This window comes from Hetaerina americana, unplaced genomic scaffold (genome assembly GCF_022747635.1).
Source record: "Hetaerina americana unplaced genomic scaffold, ioHetAmer1.1.p SCAF_50, whole genome shotgun sequence".
Classification (NCBI taxonomy): domain Eukaryota; kingdom Metazoa; phylum Arthropoda; class Insecta; order Odonata; family Calopterygidae; genus Hetaerina; species Hetaerina americana.
This window is the reverse complement of record NW_027287096.1, coordinates 2669582-2693052: the sequence shown is the minus strand read 5'-3', so window position 1 is coordinate 2693052 and position 23471 is coordinate 2669582.

Below are 23471 nucleotides of genomic sequence, written 5' to 3'. Positions count from 1 at the left end.
CGGCGGTGGATGGAGTTGGGATGGGGGTGGGGGAGAATCAGTTGAGGTGGATGGAAGGGGAGTTGCGCCGTCCGGGAGAGGGTGCCTGCCACTCCTCTCCCACGCCTTCTCCTCCCTCTTCTGTCTCTGCTACAGAGAAGGGGATGGAGAGAAGGAGAGAGATAGCCAACCGTCTTCGGTTCCCTCCCGGATGTGTATAGACACAAGGTCCCGGAGGGAATACGGGGTAGGAATGGGAGAGTGGGAGTTAGGGGGAGTGTGCCTGTGAAATAGGTTTATGGAGGCAGGCGATAGGGCGAGAAGAGATGTGTGGGATGGGAGAGGAAAGGTTGCAAGAGAATAGCACCCTTTGTCAGGGAGGGGGACGAGCGACTTTGAGATAATATATCGATGCATAAATTCGATATTTTGTGTATTATAGTATATGTGAGTATAATTATACATACATGCATATCCGAGTTGGTAGAATGTCGTGACAAGCGTTGCATGCGTATCATATCTCATTCAACTGAATGTTGACGGAATGAAATGTGATTCCACATCTAGTTTGCCAAAATATGAACATATGCGCCTTATTCCTATTCGTGAGTTTTTTGATAGAGAGTTGAACTATCTTAATTAACCAAAGCTGAATTTTCTGGCAAAGGACAGAATATTTTTGCACTTGTGATCTGCTATATTCCTCCTTCCCTACTTCCCGGGTCTTTGTCTTGTATGTGTGCTCCTATCCCTTTTCCTTATACGTATCTATATCCATGAATGAATATTTGTCCGCCATATGGCGGGTTTTCATGTTTTAATATATATATATGTATATATATATATATATATATATATATATATATATATATATATATATATATATATATACATGCATATATATACATATATACGAAGTCTGCTCAAAAAGTATCGCGATTTTTGTTAATCAAGTACATTTTCTCGGAAACAAATATGTGGAGTTATCAACCTTTTTTTAGTATTTAATTTATCGGAACAATTGTGCCAGGAATAGAAGAAACATTATTAATTAAATCGTATTAATGTTCTGGCAGTGAACGAACGCAGAAATGCTGCTCATTGGAAGAGACGAGACGAGAAGATTACACGATAGCCCCAAACTGAAGATTAAGCGGCCATAATTAATTTTTAAGATCTGTTGTTCCACCGGTTTTAACCTCATAAATTCTGCCCTATACGTGGATGAGAATCTTACGAAAAGAGCGGGGAATAAATTCAAACAATATTAATTGCAATTCCGTGACGGGAAAATACCTTTTTTCTCGTGTTACCGAGCAGGCACTCGATCATCCTAATATATTGTCTCAATTGGGCATAAACTATTTCTTTATCTTTTCGTCCATAATTTTAATTCCCTTTATCTTTACTCGTCAAATATTCTCCAGGTGAAATATGGTTAATGAAGTGTACCTAGCAGGTATTACTTACGTGAGAGGGCCTCACTTGAATGCTGAGGCTCTCTCTTGGTGCATAACCTCACATGGTATTTCATTTCACGCCGGCTTTTCTAAAAACGTGTAGACTTTGTGGTTACCCGAGTTGGAAAGAATAATAGGGTCGAAGGGACTGGTCTCTCAGGATCCTCTTAAGCCATATAGCTCAATATATGAGCTTAGTTCGTACCGCAGGCTCTTACCGCATTTTTTATCTCGAGTAATTTTTTCTTCCTCGGTGCGGTTTTTATTTCCTCTCCACTTTTTCCTTCCACCTCTCCGCTCTACTTAGCGATGGAACCCCTTTCCCAGTCTATTCAAACTCATCTCTCCATTACTATCTTTCCGCGAGCTCAAAATTGGACTCTGCTAGAGTCGCGGGTGAATGAGCACGGATGACAGTCTCGTGAGGCGGAGGGATGCCCTCAAGGCAGGGTAAGCGCATGCCATGAAGGGTCCCAGGGTAGTAGACCCGGGAAAGCCAAGCGTTAACCGAAGCGACGGTTTTCTATTTGTCTATTGCTGTACATCGGTGAGGAGATTCAGTTCGTGACTCCCTATGCGTCGTTCCATACAAGGGAGGGTACATTCACCTCTTTCGAAGTTCAGTTGTTTAATGGAGTCATTATTCAATTAATTCCTCGTTTGGATCATTCCATGTAGAATTATCAAACGTTTATCATTTATATCATTTTACTGTAGTAAATCTGTAAAAATATTCTTTTATGTTTTATTCTCTACCATAGTCATCCTGGTGGAATATGATTATATATATAATAAGATTATATGTATATGTATATATATATATATATATATATATATATATATATATATATATATATATATATAATATATACAAAACTGGGACAGCAACAAACAATATAAGAACAAATTAAAAGATGAACCACACGTTATTTCTTAATAATTTCGACGGAATTTAGCTCCGTCTTCCTCGGAAGAAACAGTAGTACTGCTACTGAGTACCACTGTTTCCTCCGAGGAAGACGGAGCTTATTTCCGTCGTCGTTAAATTATTAATAAATAACGTGTGATTCATCTTTTTATGTGTTCTTATATTGTTTGTTACTGTCCAAGTTTTTTATTCTACACTTCCGTATTACTACGAAATCATCTATATATGTATATACGAGGGTCATCCGGAAAGTAGTACCCGTTCGTGCCGCATGAAGTGCTGACGACGCGAGTAGCCGCTGGACGAGGTCAGATAGCTTCAGTGGCTTGTCTGCCTTCTCTGAGCCAAGTTGCGTGACGCTAGCATTGCCTGTGTTGTTTCTGTGATTGTTTACAATGTTTAAAAAAATTGAGAACGCCGCCAGTTGTGAAGTGAGGGCAGTGATTAAATTCCTCAATGCAAGAAACGTTCGCCCATGTGATATTCATCGCCAATTAAAGGAGGTGTATGGAGACAATGTAATGGACGAGTCGTCTGTTCGGCGGTGGTGTCGCAACTTCAACATGGGGAGGGGGAACACACACGACGATGAGCGTTCGGAGAGACCGTCTGTCATTACAGACCAACTGGTGAGCTCAGTTGACGAATTCGTGAGGAACAATCGGCCATCCACCGTATAGCCCGGACTTGGCCCCTTCAGATTTTCATCTCTTTACAAAGCTTAAAGACTTTTTGGCAGGAAAAAGATTTGACAGCGATGAAGAACTTAAAGAAGGAGTGACCCTGTATCTCAATGAGCTGGCGGCGAAGGACTATGCAGCAGGAATACAGAAACTTGTCACACGTTATGACAAATGCCTTAATTTGCTTGGAGATTATGTTGAGAAGTAGTTTAAAGTATCCTCTTTCAAATAAAATTTTTTATGTTTGTTAATATTTACTTTTGTGTCTTTATTTCACGAACGGGGACTACTTTCCGGATGACCCTCGTATATACAGGGTTCGTCCGGAAAATAAGTGTACTGAGCTCAGGAAAAAAAATGTATTACACTTTTACATATCTTAAGCTAATATTCCTCAAAATAGGACCCTTGTGAGTCGATACACTTGTTCCAGCGGCGTTCCCATTCCTGGAACGCTCCCGCGAAGGCATCATCGGGAACCTCTCGAAGACTCGTCGTCGACCTCTTCTCTGCCCTCCACGAACATCTTGTGCCACCGAAAGATCATGTTTCTGGGCATGGCTGACTCCCCGTAAGCCTGGTTAATCATACCGACAGTTTCGGTAGACGATTTCCCAAGCTTTACCGCAAATTTGATGGAATAACGCTGCTTCGGCATCGCGTTCCGTGACGTGGGTCGAGCGTGGAGGTTCGCGTTAACAGAGCTCCTCACTACACCACAGCTCAGAGCCGACTGCCTTTTTCAGCGTCGCTTGCCAACATACCCCCCTCCAATCGCAGCCCATCAGAGCGGTGCTGGCGCGCCTGGAGCGGCGGGTAAAAATCAGTACACTTATTTTCCGGACGAACCCTGTGTATATATATATATATATATATATATATATATATATATATATATATATATATATAATATATACACACACACATATATATATATGTGTGTGTGTATATATATATATATTTATTTATATGTAAACACATATATAAATATATCTATAAACATGGCCTAGTGATAAATATCTTTGCTCTGAGCAAAGAATGATGTCTTGACAGGACGCTACTTATTCTGTTTCAGGTTTAATTCTGTCGCCGTCGGAGGTGTGCCCATTTCCTGCCTAGTTTTGCAGTTTCGTGTAAGTACTATTCTATTTCATTCTGACATTAGTTTATACAGCATTAAATTGAGTATTTACTAAAAATAAACTAAAAAATGTGTCAATATACACGAGAATTGTAGGGCTAGTAGTTGCGTGCCTAAAAACTGAATTACTGTTCGCAGTATTAGGTGTTTTATGAAGTGTAGATAATTTTTGGTTTAGCGAGGAGGAGGGAACGAGTATTCACATGGATTAAATAAAACTTAACTGTTCAAAACAATATACATAGGCAAAATACAGCTGCATCAAATTGTTTGCTTTCTCTCATCGAATGACAACATTTCCCAATGTGGTCTGGGCTAATTTAATGTCAAGATAATAGAATTTAATTTATCATTGGAGTATTTGGATCATCCACCATGAACAATATTTTGCAGGTAAAGGTAGTGAAATAAGAATTGGGATCGATTGATCAGGCAGCAGAAGGGATGTCTAATGACATCCGTTCTTATTAGAGCTAACAAAGGCTGAATAAGCTAAATAAAACGTAGGAATTAGTGTATTTGACCAAATGGATCCGAAAGGAGAGAAAATGTGTTGAAGGTGGGCTCTCTCAAAGGATGTAGTTTTGGTTAAAGGAAGAAAACAAAAGGGAATTTTTGTGTTCTGTAGCTTGGTTATTACGATTACGAACAATTGATATATTTAAACTTTCTACATCAGTATTTATCTTTGTAATAATATTCAATTTCATTGTGAATAGAATCATCAGGTTATAATGTCAACAGGGAAATCATGGTCGTGGTTACGTTATTATTTAAGTGGAACTGCTGTGGTTTCACTTTCAGTGGGTATATTGTGCGTCAGTAAAAGAATCTGGCTCAAATATATTTTTGACTTTATTATTTCTAGTCAGAATAAACTAGTCTGTCCGCAGCATTTTGGGCAGGTTTAGAATATAGCTAATCTGTTAAATATACATATCATGGCATTATTGTACTCATTAACATGATCTTTGACAATTGATAGAATGATAAATCTGAGACTTTCAAAATATAAGCTTTGAGGAAGGAAAATTCAACAAAGAAACGCAACCGAAGAGGTTTAAGACAACAGAGGAGAGCAATGGTTGGAAAAAATACGAAGAATACATAAAATGTTTGAAAAGAATATTAATAGTCATTAAAAATTTGAATGACCTTTTATAATAGTTGGAATTTTAATGAGTAGTTAATCAAGCGGGAAATATATTGTTATTTTTATTGGACGAGGCTAAAGAAATGTCCTATTCCTTGTGTTCCAGATGGAAGTGAAATATTTTGAATCATTGTAATAGTTTGAGGAGCAAAAAAATCATTGAGTTTGCATTGTTTCGGATTAGCTACAAACATTTCACTGAAAATAGCCTTTACCCTAAATATTAAGTGGAGGTACCGAAGGATAATTACCATCCATTCCCAACTGTTTTCCCCGTAGTACAACTACTGAGGAAATGACATGTAATTATATTTCAAGATTGCATGCCTACTGGTATTGAGTTAAGAGAGATTATATGAATAGAAAGTGTGTGAGTAAAGTGATTGGAAATTAAAGAAAAAGGTAAATAAATATGTTAATGTATTATAACTGTTAGGTAAAATAAATGAAAAAATCGGTATTAAGTGCTTCTAGAAACAATCTAAGATTTTTAAACAACTAATAGTTACCAAGAAATGCCTTTGGACTAGGAACCATGTAAAACATTTTTGGCCTAATGATAATCATTTCTGTAGTAATCAAGGGTAAGTGACCCCAAATTTGAAACACACTCAGATATCTCTAGCCCAAATTATTTCTTAAAATGGGGCCGTTCATATTTAATTGGAAAAGTGTATGCCAAAAATCACCTGTTTTAAAATATTTTCATCCGAAAAGAAATCCAATTTCATAATCGAAAAAATTAAAAGACCCGGTAAATAATACGAGTCGAAATTAAACTTTCCTTCTATGAATACGAATGTCAAAAGGTAAGCATTGCTCACGGAAGTCAATAATCCCAATGCCTGCAATCCTAATTCAATCCCTTAATTCCCTCTCTTAATTATCAACCCATTATTAAGTAGTAGTTTCACTTTTTCGTTAGACCCGCTGTTTTGCAGGCTATTGTTTTTATTCTAAATTATGAATAATTACAATATTTCTTTTTCGTTTGCTATCAATAGGATATATTTCTACAGTTCGGCTCGATTAAAATTAATTTTCTTGGTACGAAAAAATAAGAAACTGAATCAGTCATTTACATTGGCAATGTACTCCCATAGTTATCAAAAATAAATATTTTTAGCGTGGAACAATGGCTTCTCTGCTGACATGGCTTTCTGTTGAGTAGAGTTTCGACGTGTGATTGGATTTCCTGGGTTCTATCTGATTCGGTTGGTCTCTGGATACACCCACGTTAACCAAAACTACGAGTTGATGGTTTCTCAATAACCAGAATTTCCTGGGAAATTATGTGACATAGGAATAGTAAATAACTCCCTCTCCGACCCAGAAACATATGATTTTTTCATGCTTCGTGAGTTAGTGAAAACTGAGCGCTATTCTTGCCTAATCAACCAGCCTAATTTTGTGTCACTACTTTGGCTTGTATTCGTTAAAATATCTTGTCTTGAAAGGCTATTTCATGAGATGTTCCTATTATTGCACAAATGTCTATAAAATATATGATGTACAACAACCTAATTACGTACTAATCTTATTTTAATGTTATCTCATGAATATTGAGAATTTGAAGGGCCATCTACCGGATCTATTCTCAATCTTCCTTGTCATTTGGATTCCAAATATACATTCAACAGCATTAAAATAAGTAGATACGTACAGGGTACATAATTCTTTTCCTATACAGTTTGCGCAGCAATTGATATATCCTCAAAACTAATAGTAGTTAGAATTTGCTTTTAAATTTTATGATTCCATTTGACTTGTAAATTTGGATCATGGGACGTAAGCGATGAAAGATTCCACACTCTTTAGGAAACTTAAAAATCCACCCACGAAAAGAGTTATCTGCGAACGGAAGGATCAGGCGTGGAGAGGTGGAGATATTTGGTCAGGGGGAAGAAACTTTGCCGTGCTCAGTTTGGAAAAGAATAAGGTGAGTGAATCGAAAGCTTTGGCGTAGGGAGAGAGGACCAGGCGGGAAAGGGGGAGAGAGGCCATTTTCACCGGTTGACTGAAGAAGGAAGCGGAGCTCGGAGCGATGGCATGAGTGAGGTGGGGAGGGATAGGGCGCCTGGGGGTAGGAGCTTCAGGAGGATTGCCTGATTGGAAAATCCTGGAAATCAGGAGAAATGTAGATAAAAAGACATCAGTGAAATTCGCACGGACGCATATTTTTAACGACATGGGTAAAAATCGAGAAGCTTGGTTGGAAACAGGGGCTTTTCTTTGAATTTATCCTCTTGTCAAAACAGTAATTATCAACTACAGGACAGGTTAAACACATGCTGTTTTTTTAAACAGTGCCTTCCACTTTAGTCAGAGCTTTGCTGCATATTTTTCATTATTTTGCTAGAATGTATTTGACTTAATGTTGTACTTTTGCTGAGTAGAGAAGCTGATAATGAATATGAAGGAAGAGGGAATTAAGTCAGTAGTCGGCCATATAGTGAATAAATTTATTTCCTGTGGAATTTGGAAACTTAATTATATTATTTCCTTTTGCCGACATATACTCACTCCTTGGTCGTGTGGTAGTTCTATGGATAAATATCTATTGAACCTTTGCGTTTATTTGTCTATTAAGAACCGGTTTTGCGGTTTCCAGAGTAGGATAGATTGGTTGATAGGCCACAAGAGTATCCACGATAGGCAAATTAAAGGAGAAAAAAAAGCGGGGAAAGATATATTAAATATGAATGAGGGTAAAGAGCTGAATACTGTCGAGGACAAGTGGGAATATATCAAAAAGGCATATTGAAAGCCGCAAAAGACACTACAGGACTAGGAAACCATGGATCACGGGTGATTACAAATATAGATGAGAGAAGAAAATGGGAGAATGTAAACACGGAGTTAGGCAAAAGGAAGTAGGAAAAGTTCAATAATAAATTTAGACGAGTAAAAAATGAAGTAAAAGTAGCATGGTGGAAGACACAATTCGAGGATATGGAAAGTTACAGAGGAAGGGTGAAACTGGTGCGCTATACAGGAAGAGTAAAATGCTAACGGGAAGTAAGAAGGGAAGATCTGTGATAACAGTTAGAGATAACTCGGGTAGGATAGTAGTTGGCACAGAAAATATCTAATACAGAAGGAAGGAGTATATAGATCAACTGTATGGTAAAAAACTTAGGCCAGCAAGGTTAGACATAGAAAGAGAATATGACGCAGATTAAGATAGCTTAGTTTTAGGCTTACTCGATGATGAGATAGAAAGGGCATTAAGGGTGATGAAACTAAAGAAGGCATTGGGGGTGGATATAATTCCTGCCGAACTACTGAAATGTTTAGGAAAAGTGGTAGAAAGAGACTACATAGACTGATTCGTAGTATCTATGTGGAAGGAATCTGGCCGGAAAACTTTGTGAGATCAGTGTTAGTTCCTATTCCGAAAAAGGTAAAGGCTACATCATGTGAGGACTACAGAACAATAAGTTTGATATCCCACGCAGCTTAAGTTGTTCTCAGGATCATAAACAAAAGGATTACGAGTAGAGCAAATGATTACTTAGGGAATGATTAGTTTTGATTTAGGAAGGGGAGAGGCACGCGTGATTCCATTGTAGTAATGAGATCATTAATCGAGAGAAATATAGAATACAATCGGGACGTATTAGCCTGTTTCGTGGATTTCAAAAAGGCGTTTGATAGAATGAATTGGGAAAAACGAATGAGTATATTGAAGTAAAAAGGAACAGATTGAAGGGACAGGAGACTAATCCGCAACCTGTACATGCCTCAGACTGCTCGGGTGCAAGTAGGGGACGGAGATTCCGGTTGGGCAGTGTTATGAAAAGGTGTAAGGCAGGGCCGTCAATTATCACCGTTGCTGTTCAACCTGTATGCAGAGGAAATGCTTAAACAAGCATGGGAATAACTGGAGTTAGGAATAAAAGCCGAAGGGGAATACGTAAAATCAGACAGGTTTGCTGATGAGCAAGCTCTTATTTGCCAGTCAAACTAGCGGTTGCAAGCATTGCTGAGTGAATTGGAAATTCAGTGAGATAGATATGGGATGAGAAGCAATATCAATAAAACAATGGTTGTGCGATTTTTTAGAAAGAAAAAGACTAAGCAAAACATTAAGACAGGAGGGCAAAAACTAGAGCTGTTGGAACAGTTTTCGCATCTCGGAAGTGTTTTGGACCAAAATGGTTAAAGTAGCTGGGACGTTAGAAGCAGAACTACACAAGACAAAGAGGCTTTCATAGGGACGTTGAGTAAGAATGTTAAGGAAAGGCTCGTCAAAACTTTTATATGGAGTGTAGCTATGTGCGGCGAGGAGACGTGGTAATTGAGGCAGGAGGATAGACGTAGATTGGAGGCTTTTGAAATTTGGGTTTGGAGAAGAATGGAGAAGGTGAAATGGATGAAATGAAAAACAATGAGGAAGCGCTAGTTATGGTGGGCGAGGAGAGGGGTTCGTTGAGAGAAATCATAAGGACGAAGGCAAAATGGATGAAAAGCATATTGATCAGCTGTGGGATGTTGAAGACTTTAATAGAGGGGAGAATATTTGGCAAACGAGGAAAGGGTAGGAATGGTATAGGGATTTTGGACGGGATGAAAGGAGTACGGAAGTACGCAGAGATGGAAAGGGACAATTAGAGTAGGATAATGGGTTGTGTTTTTTTAGGAGAAACAAAATATAACTTTTCTGTTATTGTGTCCATCCAAAACCTTCCTTAACCGGTAGATTACTTAATAAATAAATAATATTAACATACATGTATATAGATTCGGTACTGCTAATGCAATAATCAATATCGGTTTTAAGTGATAGTAAATGGTGTTAAATACCAAAGACGAGTGATGAGTTTCACTTTACAATGACTCTTATGTTTTCTTCTACCAACAAAGTTGTGCTTTGAGTATCAAAGAGATTGCTTGATTATTGCCCATCAATCTCCTTGCTGTCTTTGTTTCACAAAAAAGGCAGCCAATTAGTTGGTGAAAAAATGTCAATCGGTTGACTAATTTTTCTTAATAAGGTATTTTCTAAATAAATTTGGTAATTTCATGCTTGGCTGTGTGGAAGCCACCCATTATGGAAAGTTGAAAAGTTGCCATTTTTCTTTCCGTAATGTATTTTCACTTTTGAGGTACATAATTTTTATATCAGGGTTTTTTAAAAAATCAGCTTAAAATTTGTCTCAGATTTAATCATCTTCAATTGATAGGATTTATGGAATCAAAATATTTGTCTGGAAATATCAAAATAGTTCTCGTCTACGGATGTGAACCACTAACCCGTCAAGTACATGATCTTTCCAAAACCGGGATCACCAAAGAATATTTCTCTGTCATTCTTTGGTTGATGATTAAAATTAAAAAAGTCTAAAATTGTAATCAAACACGTAAGACATCATGCTAAAAGATCAATGAAAGGAAATTCAATCATTGCATTCTCTCTAAATGAGCTTTAGAATAGCCTTTCCCTTAACGATATGATATGAAACGCACTGTTTATAATGTTTAGCCATTTTATTAATTTAACCACGCTTCCTTTGTAAGTTGTCAAATGGTTCTTCCCATATGATTTTTGTGTTGATTTTAACGTTGCTTTAGATACCTGGTCATTGTTCATTTCGTTTATCATATTGCCATATTGTTAATGAATTCCTGCACATGAGTTAGGTATTTGCCCTATCATTTAAAACAGGAATTTTACTCTAATCAGGTATTTGGTTTTTTGGTTATCCCATCGCTCTTTTGTGATCGAGTAATATATTTACGGGCAAAATAATCCATTTATTATAAGTAGATTCCAGGACATAAGTTGGAAGAAATAATTCTTAATCTTAATGGATAAGTTTTTTGGGATAATCGAGGGATGATCTTTTCCCCTATCCCTTCTTTCGATCCTCCTTCCTCTTCTATCCTATTAGGCAGGGGGCCATCTCAGCGACCATTTCGAAATTTCATTCATTCCATCATCAAGGACCCTAATGACTTTTACGATCCGCTCAAGTTTGGGATTCCTTTCGGGCAAAAAGAAGAGCTGCTATAATCCCCATCGGAAACCATCTTTCTGAAAAGACTCTCAATCTCTTAAAAAACCGTCAATGGATTCCTTTCACGATAAGTATAGGCGATTAGTCCGTTCCCGGGATGAAAAGGAAACCTTGGAGCGGTCAGTTCACCCTTTATCTCCCTCTCTCTTAAACTTTGATGCATGTAACAGGATATTACCGGAAAACCTGTGCATGTAGTCCAACGAGATGCATTTACGAGCCGCTGTTTTCGGAAGAACCTCCAAAAAACCAGACGGAGGGGATAATTCCCGGTGGAAAAAAATGAAATGCGGATAAAAATAGGACGAGAAACGGGCGGTCCCATTGTGACGCAAATAATAGCCGCCCTGAGGAAAAAAATAATAAAATAATAATAATAATGAGGTAGGGGCGTATGCAAGCAGGGTGGGGGGCTGTGTGGTGTGTTATGGTTGAGAGGGAACGTAGGGAGGTGACTTCAGTCTCTATATATCGTTCTCGCTCTCTCTCTCTCTCTCTCGATTTTGAATAAAAATAAAAGACGGGGGATACACGCGGGAGCACACAAACTCAGTTCGAATTTCATTGCTCGCAGTGCGCGCGTACTGGAATTCCTTTTGTGCGGAGAGAATGCGGGTAGGGTAAAGGCGGGGTGCGGGGGGAATCGGAGGTTAGGAAAGGAGATGTGTGTGGGGGGGTGGGGGAGGATGCCATCAAGTGCGGAGTTGGAAGGAGGGATCTGGGGGAGTTTGTGTGGAATGGGGGTACGGAGGGGGAGACGTCGAGGGAGTCCCCGCGATTGAAAATGGGCACGGGAGGCACGGAGGGGAGGGGGATGGGTCATTTTAATATACCCTTCCTTTTTACCGCTCCCCACCTTCTCCCTCTTTGATGCCCCCCTCAACCGCTGCAGCCGCGCCCTCCCTTTCCCCCCACACCCCGTTCACCACTCCCACCCGCCGCCTACTTCCCCCACCCGCTAACTCAAACGCACAAATAAAAAGCCGCAATGGTTTCCATCCCTCACCCTTTCCCTGCCTTCGGAAAAAAAATTAATGCTCCCCTCCCAGTTCCCCGCCGTTACACCATCATTCCTCCTCTCTTCCTTCCTTCGACCACGCACCAGTCCCTTCGCTTTTGCCCTCCGCCCGAACGTGTGTGTGATCTCCAGTTGTATTGCATCGCGGGCAGACATACTCGTGTACCGCGGCGAGAGGCCGAAATCGGGGCCTTCCCTTCCGTTGTGTTCATACCGCGGTGCACTCTCGCATTCTCGCGAGCCATGTCGCGGAACGATGTAACTATGAATATGCACGTCGGTGTGAATTTTGCACGCGGTCCGCGTGCGCAAGTACGTTCGAGTCCCTCTTAAAGTCTCCTCTGTTTGCTCTCGTTGTGGTGGGAACGCCGATGCGACGCAAAAAGTTCTAGCGTCCAGAATATCAATGGTTGTAAAGGAGGTGAAGGTAAAATTATCGTGTTTAAGAATGGAATGGATTTGGCTTTTATATGTTCAATTTCATAGCGCACTGTCTTTGTGTAAGTCCTTCAAAGACCTTCGCCTATTTTCAGTTTTGCATTGTATTAAGATTAACTCATTCTATCCATTGGAAATTAATTAAAGAAAAATGATACAACGTTTTTTATGAATATTTCCATAGAGTCATCATCCTTTTAAATTGCCTCACAAAGTGATGCTGTTTTGGCTGCATTTCGAGCCGAGTGCATTTTTTAATAACATAGTGATTAATGTGGACCTCATAGATAACTACAATGTTAAAAAATGGGTATATTATTATAAAATGTTTAATAAACTTTATAAAATCGTTAGGAACACTAAAAATAAAAGGGATCCTGGGCTTTCAATTACCTGCTCAAGATTGAAAATGCGTTTATATTACTGAAAAGTCCTTATTTTTTATAAATTAAAAAATAGATTTAATGAAAATAATTATTATTTGGTTTACATTCTGAAATTTTTGCATTGTAATGCACACTTAGCGGATGACTCCGTTAAATGTTACTGTTGCGGCATCTCACGCAGTTTCTTGAAATTATTTGGTTCACTGATTTATCTTTAGCCTTGAATTTTACTTATTTCAGCATTAGTTTATATTTACCTGTTTGAGTTTATTAGACGAGTTCTAAGACAAAACAGGAGAATATTTCGGCTTTAGTCGCATGTAGGTTAGAGTAGAGAAACCGATATGCTCCAGATTGGAACGCCCACGTTTCCTGTCCTCGGGTGCTTAGAAATAGTATTTTTTTACATGTTAACATGATGGTTGGACCTCCCTGTGTCACCTAATCAAAATTGAGGAATATCACCGTAAACGTTTCACATTTTTAATCCTCAAGCAGGCAAGTTTAGTTTCATTGCACGTTTCGACTCGCATGATCTTTGATACTATCATTCAGGAAGACAATATCTCTTAAATCCATTATGCCGCAGAAAAAATAACTCGTAATAAACATATCCAAAATTCCTGTTTTACATGGACCCCTGAAAACTTGACCCATGATTAAATTGCGCATGTGCCCAAATCCAAGGAGAGACGAAAATTATCATTTTGTAGCTATTCAATTTCGTAAGTCTATCGATGCGATTAAGATACTTTAAGAAAACAAATTCATCACTCCAAAAGTTTCTAAATTTGAGTATTCCTTCCTTTGCCATTTCATTTAGGGTCCTTGGAAATGATTTTCTCAGACCCTCACCTTCGAATATGTACTTTAAAATAGAAGGTTTCTCTCGAGTGGCACGTATTTTGTATACTTTGGTTTCTTCTTTTTGTTATTCTATTGCTGCGCGATCAAGCCAACAACATAAAATGCATTGATATTCATTGGATTCTTCTATTCGTTGGTGCGGGACTTTTTCGTTTGATGGATTGGTGTTGGCTTTGCCATCCCACATCAATTATGCATTCTGCGTCAGTCGCAGTTACTTTCAGGCTGTGGTTGAGAGGATGTACATATATGCCATTTAAGGATTATTTGGAGTGGATAAAAGCTATGGGCGGGGAAAATAAAATGGACGGAAAGAAAAACAAACGATGGAGTTCAAGCATGGCAAGAGGGGAAAATAGAAGTCTGCTGGGAGAGATTCGAAGAAGGCAGGATAAGTGGATGCAGGTGATACTGAGAGAGACATTGGGATTCTGTGCATAGTCATAGAGGCGAGAATGCTGGAAAGTGAGATAGAGGTTGGAAAAGAATAAGTATTTTGAACAGAATGGAGGGAGGTAGGGAGTTTGAACTAAAGAATGAGTTGTAACATGTAACATGACGTTTAAGGACATTGCATCATTTTAATTTGGACTTAGGAAAATAGTAGTGTTGAGTGCCAGTACACATCTAAAACTACCCTGAGCTGATAGAATTCTGTTAAAAATAGTGGAAGCATTGAATCTTTTAATCATATTGCATTCACCGTCTTACAGTATTCATCTGTCATTACTGCCTTGGGTTCCTTTAATTTGTGCCATTTCCTAAGTTGTTTTGATTTTTTCTTCTGTAGTTTTATTTATTAGTTTAAAAAAAGTCTATGCCCTTAAATCCCTGGTTGTAAATGAATTTAATTTTAAAAAGAATGACGTGAGTTTATGATAAAGATGGTTACATAACCGAGGATTGGTAAGTACAACCCTTGTTTTCTTTGATATCCGACATATATTCTTCAATAGCAGAATTCTCCAAGCTTTGTCGATATCTTGGAGACATTTTTAATTGAAAAGTTTGAAATTTATCTGAAAATATCCAGGAGATTCATCAAAAATCATAACGAGAAACGTATCTGAATGTAATAAGGTGACTAGATCTACTAAAATATCGTATGAAAGACTCGAACCACGAGAAGAGCAAGGTAGACCTAATTTTAAAATTACGGGACGCTAGTTCATTGCCCACATGTAATCTTTTACAACATTTGAAAATATAGAGAGATGGGTATTCAGGATTACTTCTCGATAGATTTATAATCCACTCCCTACGTATGTCGCGAAAACATTTTGGGTAGCCTGTTCATTTCGCATACGGTGCGTCATCTATTTCAATTGCCCAAAAGTTTCCCAATTCACGTGGGTCTTCTCTTTAAAGTCTTAGGCTCCGTCCTTCACGCTCCTCCCTTCTCTCTAAGCCGCTATTGCCCCCTTTGCCTCAATTCGCAGAAACCTGATAGTAAAATAAAAGGATGACATGGATTGGCGATTTCCCCCTTTTTTCGGTGCAATTTCTCCATGGATCGCATTATCGGTAAGCCATTACGCACCCAAATGAAGCAAGGGCATGCTGGGAAGTTGAGACGGGGGGGATAGGTAGTCATTATGGACGTAAGGGGCCACTCCGGGAAGGGAGTGAAGAGAAGGGCGAAAGGAGACAAACGAAGGCTCAAACTCGATGTAAACGAGTTGAAGTGAGAGAAACGGCGAGGAGATGGTAGTACTTATCTGCTCCGCATGGTAAAAGGAGGACGTTCACGTTTCTTAATTCATTTTCCTCAATTCAATGAACGCAATGGATTTGGTGAAACCTTTGGCTATTGGCATATTAATTTAAAAAGATGGTTCTCAGCCAGATTTTTGTATTGCAAGCTCTTGTAAATTATGCACAGCATTAGTATACGCAAAATAAGGGCGTGATGATATTTTTTGAGTGTTTTGTGGTACTTATTCGGTCAAACCTCCATTTATAAGATTAGAAATGGTTCATGGTAAAAATCCTCATAAAATGCCTCTAATGATAGCACGAATTTTATTGATATATACTTTTGGAAGTGTACACCCGTGCACAATTCTGAAACAAATTTGATCAAGAGATGCAATGAATTGTATTTTGTTCCTTCCAGCTTGGAGTCCCAGAAGAACCATTGTCATATTCTTAGAGACCCTGATTTAAGAGCTAGTTATACTTTTCCTTAAGTTTGATGAGTGGTTTTTTTCATTTTTCAGAGTGAAATGCTTTCTTTTAGTCATTACAATAAGAAAAAGAAAATGGATGCCTTTTGTTGTCATCTTTATTCGAAAGATATAAATTTAATCTTTCTAATTATTTCCCTTTTTTATTGCGGTAAATCATTTAATAATAAAGTTTAACATACTGATTGTTATGTGCTCTTTCCTTTCCTTTTGGCATGCTGTTCATGAAATTTAGATTGCTGCGACAACAATTTAGAGGAGTTCCGCCATGAACCATTTTTAAAACAATTAAACGGAGGGATGACCTAATAACGAACCAAAAAAATATCATTATTATCATTTTTTGCGCGTGCTACTGCTGGTTTCTGTCAGTGTCGCCCGGTATTCATTTGATGCCAATTAAGTAAATAATTAAACTTCTAGAAAGGTGAATAAGTAAATTTATCAACTTCTATTTCTCTTCAGGCACGGAAATTATTTTGGTTGCCACATAAATTTCATTGAATACAACTTATACTATTAATTACTATTAAAATGCGTATTCTAGATTTAATTGTGCATTTTATCTAAATTTTCGCAGCAAAACTGGATGTTTTCTCTGATTATTTTTATCCTTCAACATCTCAATCAGAATTCAAAATTCAACTGAGGGGCATGGGGCCCTACATTTAGTGTTAAACGAAGCATAATACGGGCAGTTTGTGATTTGATACATTTATCTCTTTTGGTTTGTACTTTCTGAAAAACTGGAATGAATAACTTAATCTTAAAATAAATAAAATTAAATCCGATCAAAAATGCTGGACTAGTGAGGCGTTAAAGAAGAGGCATAGAATTCATAACTGCGCATGTAATTGGAGGGTACATGGTGAATCTTCAATTATTTTGATTCATCCATTTTTTCCACAAACAATTGGAATCTTATTCTTTTGCATCAAGAAAAGTAAATATGGAGGTACTCTCCGACGTAATTTCGATACAATAAATTGCATCAACTAAAATTTCTCCATCTGTCAACAATGCACCGTATTCCGGCATGAGCAAAATGTCGACAACGGCTTAGGTTGAATGAAAATGAGCCCGAACACCGCAATCCCAGATTCTTTATTTGAGGTCCGCCAGTTTGATGACGTCTGTAGAGCAGACTGGGAGGTCTTCGACATTGCAGAAAGGAACGGCATTAATGGAATTGCGGAGAGAAATCCTCCTCGAGAATATCTTCCAGGCTCAGGTAGTCATGCACCATTAGTCTTGGGCCATTAGGGAACGACGTAGAATTGCCGAACGAGCTCTGAGCAAAATTCAATCCAGAACTCCCTCCCCACCTCAGTGCTCCAACGCAATAAATTCTCCAATTCGTCGACATATACTCCACATTCTTTACAATGGCTCTGTAGTTCTTACCCCAAGTTCGACGAAAAATCTGCGAATAAGGAGTTAAAATGGTCCTACATTAAGTAATACTGATTATAAATGATATATATATATATATATATATATATATATATATATATATATATATATATATATATATATATCACTCATGTGTCGAGATTTTACTTTGTGCTGCTTGTAATATTTTCCGTATGTAGAACGAGCGTTATTAGGCACACAAGCGCAATATCCTTATATCCTTAATTTGGTGCGAGTGCAAAATAGGAATGTCTGATATTGTACATAATCCTGAATTACATGAGCTATAACGACAAAGTAAAAATAAAAATAAAACTAAAGTGGGTGGGTTATGTTTTAAGGTTGCGAAAAAAACTCCAGGCACAGGGGCTTTTCTCATTATTGATTGAGGTGAATAAAACTTAAAGCAAACGTAGCTGTCATGATATTGTACGAGATATAATGGTAAATGTACAGGCGGACGTGAACTCTGTACGCGAATACTCTTGTAATGAAATCATAATCTGTGTATGGTATTTTCCTCCAGGAGTCCGTAGCATTACAAAACTAAGGGCGAATCCTGCAGATGATTTCAAAATAGTTTTCTGAGTAGAATAATGGACATTTTATTCAGTTGACTCACCATATGTATGTTCACAACCATGGAATTATTATAGCTGATTAAAATGTATTGCTACGATTACTGTGAATTTTCAGCCAGGAGCATTATTGTGGATATATAAACTAGATAACAGGTCCTCCAACGTTTTTTCCCACCCACTCTTTTTGCCCTAAGCCAAATTTCATTTATGTTCTTAGTTTTTTCAAGATGCACTCCAAACGATAAGCATATGCAATGCTTTATGCTAATGCGGGAATGCAGGGCATTTTTCTTAATAAAAGACGTTTAAATTTTAATATTTTCGGTGGACTCCGCCACCGTCCACAATGAGTGATACGTCTTCGAAAACCGTATTTATATATTTGAGTCTACAATCCTTTGCCTCTAAGTATTAATTCTCAAAAAGTCTGCAATTCTTCTGTAGAGGAAAATTATTGAAATACGAAGAGAGAATCAAAGACTGCGTTTCCAGAGGAAAGAATTAGCTATTGTCGACATGATTCGCTACGTTGCATCATCATCTGGACTGTATAGTGTAGCGAAACTAGTCGGCAGTAGTAAATTCTTTCCCGTGAAAACACAAAGTCTTACATTCTTTCTTCGTTCTTTACAAATGGATTTTCGCAAAGAATCGGCCTCAACCACCTCGCAAGGGAAAATTATTCCCTAGTCAAGTAACTTGGATGTATTTTATTTTCTAATATTTGTATGGCCTCTATTGAATTTTCTTACGACGGCGGTTTATTTCCATCATTAACGGACAAAATAATCCTCTTATTCCTCATAAACCATCCGTTATCGAATGACTGATTCCATTGGAACACCCCTGCAGCCGCTGGTGAATTTTCCCACCCCGAGTGTTCCCACTCGTTCCTCCCCTCCATTAGTCTCCCGCTGCCTTTCGAATTATACTTCAGGATGAGGCACGACGAACTGCGTAAATGCAACACCATGCTGCGCATTTTGTCGGTTCGTTCTTTGGACTCGTACGTGTAGAGATTGAGATGCCTCACTCCAGGAGCTGATGGTTAACCCCCCCCCCCTCCAGCGCTTTCTCCTGTCGACAGATTCTTCCAGCAACCCCCACACCATCCCCACAGCCACACCCCACCTCTCCTAATCGCTATTGCGTCTCATGTGCCTGCCAGCTTGCTGCGCGCGTTGTTGCGCGAACAATGGCGTCCCCTAAAACCTGCTCCCTTATATCTATATATCTCGGAGAGAAATTGGAGGGAATGAAAGAGGATGGCACACAATTCCGCTGGAGCTGACAGAACCTCTCCTTCTCCCTGTGGCCCCTTCGTGTTTGTGTTTCGATTCGTCCGCATTATTCGAGCATTCTCTCTCCATCTACAGTTCTCGCCTTCTTAATTTTTTTTCTTTTCTTCCGCGGAGGAGGCAGCGGTCAAAATGCGTTGAAACGTGTGGAAATCGGGAAATGAGAAATAGGAGGTGACAGATGTAGCCTGGAACGAAATCTTCTTTTCCTCGGGGATCTTTTCTTCCTGTTAAGGTCTTTCTTAGAATCCTTCCTGACATCAAGAGGTGAGTGATTCCCTTGTACTACGCAAGGTGTCATCTCGAGGGTCTTGTAAATATGGGAGCATTAAATTGCGACTCCCCTCGCGTATGATATTCGATGCACGCGCGACTTGAAATTTGAATGCAACTGCAATATTACAACTTGCTTTTTGTGTGGTATCAGTGTAGTTTGATTTCAATGAAAAATTCATTCTCATATGAGGTGAAAACTTGGGAAATTATGGCGGTAAAAAAATCTCGGAATTAATTTAGAAGGTCATTTCATACTACTTTTGGCACCTTAAAATACGAGATATACAAGAGTCCAAAAGAACTGAAGTAAAATCCTGGTCAAAGCTTTAACGAATAAAAATCATTTCCAACAAGCCTGAAATGAGGATAAAATTTCCTCAATTTAATTATTGCTTGAAGCCAGTTGCACAATTTTCGCAATCAGTATTTTTTCTGAGATCACATGACATACCTGCATTTTCAGTTTCTGAATAAACTAGTGAAACAGTTTCAACTGATATTAATCAGCAATACCGCTTGGGTTTATGCAATCAAAATATTTACTCGTATATCCATGAAAAGCTACAGCCTATGACATAAAGCCACGCTTAATATTAAGTTGGAGGTCTCATTACAAGCAAACAATATTCTTTCAACATCACATTTGGGAAGAATTGTCATAATTGAAAAAAAACCAATCCAGCTTAAATAAATTCGAGCATAAAGATTGATCTTCGTGTCAGATGAGGTCCGAAACAACCTTGAGGTCGCAGCAGAAAAATAATGCGTCATTAAAGTGGGATTAGCTCTCTGATTCAAAGGTTAATAACTAGTTAGGATGGCCCTGTGTGATAAAAATACAATCGCTAATCGGAGCACGCACTCTAAAAGGATGCAAAATGCTATGGCGACGCAATAAGTTGATGGTCCTCGCCATATGCTCATCTGGTGCTGTGAGCACAGAATGTTACTTTATTGCAACATGGGTTGCATGCCTTGTGCACGAAATGAATAAGCGACGCAATTCTGTTTTGTCGCGAACAGAATGTTCGAAATCGATCGCTGTTACTGCTATCCTGACGCCCCTTCTAATCTTGTCAAACCCCTCTGTCATTCTTTGTGTCCTCGTCTCACTAGACTTGTATCACTTCCTCTGTCCGCTTTACTGTTTCCTGACATTCTACCCAATTCCATTCTCCACCCTTCCCGCCTCTCTTCATTTCATTGACTATAGGAAAAGAGACGGGCATACAGCTAAGGATAAGTGAGGACGGAGTAGCGTGTGAAGCAAAATACCCGTGTGCCGCAGGAGAAATAAAGAAAAGATGATTCAAGAAGATGCCTAGAATAGGATTTACGCGTCTCTGTCATTTTGTTACCGTTTTCTTCCTTTCACAGGAATCCCAAGCGGAATCTCCCCTATTCCCTCCCAAATGCCGTGGGTCCGAAGAGGATAACTATCTTTCGCTGCAATGAGAGATACGTAAGATAAATGAATTAGTTTACGACCTGTGGCTTCTCTTTTGAGCATCAACATATGATTGTTGGATAGGCAATGGATGAATTTGGTCTTCGTTTAGGATGCGTATTTTAATTATATACCTATTGCACATCGGGATTTTCAGAAAATTAGTTTATTTTGATATTGGTGCTGTTTTCAGAAAATCTAATTTATTTTCACACACACACACACACACACACACACACACACACACACACACACACACACATATATATATATATATATATATTTATATGTATATATATATATATATATATATGATTAGATAGATGATTTCGTCGACGTAACGTGGAAGTGCCGAATAATAAATTGGACAGCAACGAACAATATATAAACACATAAAAAAATCACTCACACGCTATTTCTTGATCATTTCGACGGAATTCTGCTCCATCTTAATCGGAAGATAGAGAAGTAATGGAGAAGTAGTACTTCTCCATTAGAAGAAGAAATAGTACTTCTCCATTAGAAGAAGAAATAGTAGAGAAATAGTACTTCTCTATCTTCCGATGAAGACGGAACAGAATTCCGTCGAAATGATCAAGAAATAACGTGTGAGTGATCTTTTTATGTGTTTATATATTGTTCGTTGCTGTCCAATTTATTATTCGGCACTTCCGCGTAGATATCGGATCTTTCATCGCGGATTCAGAATTCCCGCATGCAAGCACATGTGGCATTGGACATTTAATTTTCGCTAAAATTTACTCACCTTGAAAAAAAATGTAAGGTAACAATCCGTGGAAATTTGATTTCGCCTTGTTCCCAACGGTCGTCTGAGGGACCCAAATTCAAATCCAGAAGATGCGAAATTATGACTATGCATTTTTGGGAGAATTTTCTAGACGTTTAATTGTCGTGATTAATTGATACATAGAGTTTTAAATTTCTTATTGGTATTCCAAGTAAAACTCAAATCTCAAATCAACTTAATGTTCTCGAATATCGTAATCCCATCCGCGCAAAGGCAAAACGGAAACTTCCTCAACTAAAGGTATTAACATTGTTTTATAATGCCTTTGATTTTTAAAATCTACTTAGTTATAAAATACAGTCAACCTTGGCCAGTATTACGACTAGTACTTATTTTCAGTGTACCATTGATTACCTTGAAGAGATTTTCACAAGTTATCAATGCAAAAGTTCATTTTCTGCACCTCCCGCAGAACTTATAAGTTGCTGGGCACTGTGTAGATGTAGATGTTATGCTAGGTATGTTGACAATTTGAGGTAGGATTTGAAACTCCCAGAATATTATTGACTTATGTCCTCTGTTCCCAAAATACTCTCCACTTATTTACGACTTTCCTCTTCTCTTTTCATCCATCTGTGTTCATTAAAGGTTTATCAGACGATTAAAGGAGTTCTTTCCTTCTTATTTGAAACGATGTTTGTAAATTTCAATTCTCAAATGTTCTTTCTATGTTAACAAACTTGATTTTATTCTAAGTATTTCGTGGTACTTATTCCACATCCGTTCCGGAAAGATATGCGAATTGAGGATGTCCGTTTAGTAAATCTTTGTGATTTAATCGTCAAATATTGGTGTCGTCGGGAATTTTTTTGTCAATGCGTTTGAAGCCGTTGTTAATTCATTCATTATGTAACCCAAATTCCAGGTTTGTGAGGCATGAAGGTTTCCCATTGCTTGGGTGTCCTCAATGCAATTGCTGTGAATTTAATGCTTCCATTTGATTTAAAATTTAAGATTCCTCGCTCGTGCCTACGCAGGTGTGGTGGTCTGAAATACTACTAATACTTTACTATAATAAAAAATGCTAATAATAAAACATTGACTCACTTCGGTAAATTAATGGAAAAATTGTCGCCAATAATGGCTAAACTCGAGAAAGAAATATATTTTTGTAATTACTAGTATCTATACAAAATATGATATGGCCTATTTGCCATGAAGCGTTTTGGAATGGATTGACGAGGATTCTAATAGATAGATATAGTCAGACGCGAGGAATCTCTAGAGACACATCATTGCGGATTGCGAACATTTAATTAGCAAGGAGTCTTCTTGCATTTGTAAATTATAGCCGCCGGAATTTAATTGCATTAATTTCAATCCTCTCATGGCGCCACGTGAAAAAACTAATTCTGTAGTGATCCATTTAAAGAGAATACAGGGTTCGTC